Consider the following 4,365-nt stretch of genomic DNA (forward strand, 5'->3'; position numbering starts at 1 on the left):
GAAGGTAGTGTTCAAATATCTACTTAAGCACCTTAGTGAAAATAACATACTGTCAAAGTCACAGTTTGGGTTTCTTAAGGGTTCTGATATTAAGAAAGCTATTTACACTTATAGCGAAAATGTCCTTATTTCATTGGACAACAAATTAGAGACAACTGGCATATTCTGTGACCTGTAAAAGACTTTTGACTGTGTGGATCACGGCATTCTTTTAAGTAAATTAAAATATTGTGGTGTCATTGGTAGTGCAGCAAATAGGTTTCAGTCATATCTTACTAATAGAAAACATAAGGTGTCATTTCCCCCCATGAACCATAGACCTTGCTGTCGGTAGGGAGACTTGCGTGCCTCAGCGATACAGATAGCTGTACCATAGGTCCAACCACAATGGAGAGGTATCCGTTGAGAGGCCAGTCAAATGTATGGTTGGTGAAGAGGGGTAGCTGCCTTTTCAATAGTTGCAGGGGCAACAGTCTAGAAGATTGACTGATCTTGACTTGTAACACTAACGAAAACGGTCTTGCTGTGCTGGTACTGCAAACGCCTGAAAGCAAAGGGAAACTATGGCCGTAATTTTTCCCGAGGGCATGCAGCTTTACTGTATGGATAAATGATGATGGCGTCCTCTTGGGTACAGTGTTCCAGAGGTAAAACAGTCCCCCATTCGGATCTCCGGGCCTGGACTACTCAGGAGGAAGTCGTTAACAGGAGAAAGAAAACTGGCATTATACAGATCGGAGCATGGAATGTCAGATCCTTTAATCGGGCAGGTAAGTTAGAAAATATAAAAAGGGAAATTGATAGGTTAAAGTTGGATATAGCGGGAATAAGTGAGGTTCGGTGGCAGGAGGAACAAGACTTCTGGTCAGGTGAATACAGGCTGATAAATACAAAATCAAATAGGGGTAATACAGGAGTAGGTTTAATAATGAATAAAAGAATAGGAATGCGGGTAAGCTACTACAAACAGCACAGCGAACTCATTGTTGTGGCAAAGATAGACATGAAGCCTTGCCTACGACAGTAGCACATGTCTATATGCCAACTAACTCTGCAGATGACGAAGAAATTGAAGAAATGTATGATGAAACAAAAGAAATTATTCAGACAGTGAAGGGAGACGAAAATTTAATAGTCATGGGTGACTGGAATTCGATAGTAGGAAAAGGAAGAGAAGGAAATGTAGTAGGTGAATATGGATTGGGGGTAAGAAATGAAAGAGGAAGCCATCTAGTGGAATTTTGCACAGAGCATAACTTAATCATAGCAAACAGTTGGGTCAAGAATCATAAAAGAAGGTTGTATGCATGGAAGAAGCCTGGCGATACTGACGGGTTTCAGATAGATTATATGGTAAGACAGAGATTTAGGAACCAGGTTTTAAATTGTAAGACATTTCCAGGGCCAGATGTGGACTCTGACCACAATCTATTGGTTATTAACTGTAGATTACAAATGAAGAAACTGCAGAAAGGTGGGAATTTAAGGAAATTGGACCTGGATAAATTGAAAGAACCAGATGTTGTAGAGAGTTTCAGGGAGAGCATTAGGGAATGATTGACAAGAATGGGGGAAAGAAATACATTAGAAGAAGAATGGGTAGCTTTGAGAGATGCAACAGTGAAAGCACCATAGGATCAAGTAGGTAAAAAGACGACGGCTAATAGAAATCCTTCGGTAACAGAAGAGATACCGAATTTAACTGATGAAAGGAGAAAATATAAAAATGCATTAAATGAAGCAGGCAACAAGGAATACAAACATCTCAAAAATGATATCGACAGGAAGTGCAAAATGGCTAAGCAGGGATGGTTAGAGGACAAATGTAAAGATGTAGAGGCTTATCTCACTAGGGGTAAAATAGATACTACCTACAGGAAAATTAAAGAGACCTTTGGTGATAAGAGAACCACTTTTATGAATATCAAGAGCTCAGATGGAAACCCAGTTCTAAGCAAAGAAGGGAAAGCAGAAAGGTGGAAGGAATATATAGAGTGTCTATACAAGAGCGATGTACTTGAGGGCAACGTAATAGAAATGGAAGAGGATGTAGATGAAGATGAAATGGGAAATATGATACTGTGTGAAGAGTTTGATAGAGCACTGAAAGATCTGAGTCGAAAACAAGGCCCTGGGTGTAGACAACTAATGACAGTCTTCGGAGAGCTAGTCTTGACAAAACTCTACCATCTGGTGAGAAAGATGTATGAAACAGGCGTAATATCTTCAGACTTCAAGAAGAATATAATAATTCGAATCCCAAAGATAGCAGGCGTTGACAGACGTGAAAATTACAGAACTATCAGTTTAATGAGTCACTGCTGCAAAATACTAACGCGAATTCTCTACAGATGAATGGAAAAACTGGATGAAGTCGACCTCGGGGAAGATCATTTGGTTTCCATAGAAATATGGGAACACGCGAGACAATACTGACCCTACGACTTATCTTAGAAGAAAGATTAAGAAAAGGCAAACCTACATTTCTAGCATTTGTAGACTTAGAGAAAGCTTTTGAGAACGTTGACTGGAATACTCTCTTTCAAATTCGAAACCTGGCAGGGGTAAAATACAGGGAGCGAAAGGCTATTTACAATTTGTACAGAAACTAGATGGCAGTTATAAGACTCGAGGGGCATGAAATTGAAGCAGTGGTTGGAAAGGGAGTGAGACAGGGCTGTAGCCTCAATGTTGTTCAATCTGTATATTGAGCAAGCAGTAAGGCAACAAAAGAAAAATTAAGAGTAGGTATTAAAATCCATGGAAAAGAAATAAAAACCTTAACTTTCGCCAATGACATTGTAATTCTGTTAGAGAAAGCAAAGGACTTGGAAAAGCAGTTGATCGAAATGGACAGTGTGTTGAAAGGTCGATATAAGATGAATATCAACAAAAACAAAATGAGGATAATGGAATGAAGTCGAATTAAATTGGGTGATGCTAAGGGAATTAGATTAGCAAATGAGACACTTAAAGTAGTAAAGGAATTTTGCTATTTGGGGAGCAAAGTAACTGATGATGGTTGAAGTAGAGAAGATATAAAATGTAGACTGGCAATGGCAAGGAAAGCATTTCGAAAGAAGAGAATTTAGTTAACGTCGAGTATAGAGTTAAGTGTCAGGAATTCGTTTCTGTAAGTATTTGTATGGGGTGTAGCAATATATGCAAGTGAAACGTGGACAACAAATAGTTTGGACAAGAAGAGAATAGAAGCTTTCGAAATGTGGTGCTGCAGAAAAATGCTGAAGATTAGATGGGTAGATCACATAACTAATGAGGAGGTATTGAATAGAATTGGGACAAAGAGGAGTTTGTGGCACAACTTGACTAGAAGAAGTCTCAGGACTGAAGACCACATCAGCAACAACAACAACAATGGTGGCTTCTAGACAGTCGTTCTCCCCTGCTCCATTTGTAAGTAGAACAGGAAAGGCAATGTCTAGTGGTAGTGCAAGGTTCCTTCAGTCATGCACCATGTGGTGGCTCTTAGGGTGTATATGTAAATGCAAATGTACGAGGGCATGTTTGAAAAGTCCGTGCAAAAATAAAAACTACTTATGTGTTTGAGGTAAACGTTTTTTATTTTTCGACATAATCTCCTTTTAGACTTATACACTTCGTCCAATGCTGTTCTAATTTGTTGATCCCTTCCAAATAAAAGGAATTGTCCAAGTCTGCAAAATAGCTATTAGTTGCTGCAATCACCTCCTCATTTGAATAAAATCTTCGTCCTGCCAGCCATTTCTTCAAATTGTGGAACAAATAGTAGTCCGAGAGAGCAAAGTCTGGAGAATAGGGAGGATGTGAAACGAATTGGAATCCCATTTCCATTAATTTTGCGACCACAACTGTTAAGGTGTGTGATGGTGCATTGTCGTGATGGAAAAGGACTTTTTTACGGTCCAATCACAGGCGTTTTTCTTGCAGCTCGGTTTTCAAACGGTCCAATAATGATGAATAATATTCACCTCTAATAGTTTTACCCTTTTCCAGATAGTCAATGAGGATTTTGCCCTTCGAATCTCAAAAGACAGTCGTTATGACCTTTCCGGCCGAAGGAATGGTCTTTGCCTATTTTGGTGCAGATTCTCCCTTGGTAACCGATTGTTTCGATTGTTGTTTGGTCTCTGGAGTATAGCAATGTATACATGTTTTATCCACAGTGACGAAACGACGGTTAAAGTCTTCTGGAGCCTTCCTGAACAGCTGCAAACCATCCTTGCAACACTTCACACAATTCTGTTTTTGGTCAAGCGTGAGCAATCACAGGACCCATCTTGTGCATAGCTTTCTCATGTCCAAATGTTTGTGCAAAATATTATGCACCCATTCATTTGAGATGCCCACAACACAAGGAATCTCTGT

This window comes from Schistocerca gregaria, chromosome 3 (assembly GCF_023897955.1).
Source record: "Schistocerca gregaria isolate iqSchGreg1 chromosome 3, iqSchGreg1.2, whole genome shotgun sequence".
Classification (NCBI taxonomy): Eukaryota; Metazoa; Arthropoda; class Insecta; order Orthoptera; family Acrididae; genus Schistocerca; species Schistocerca gregaria.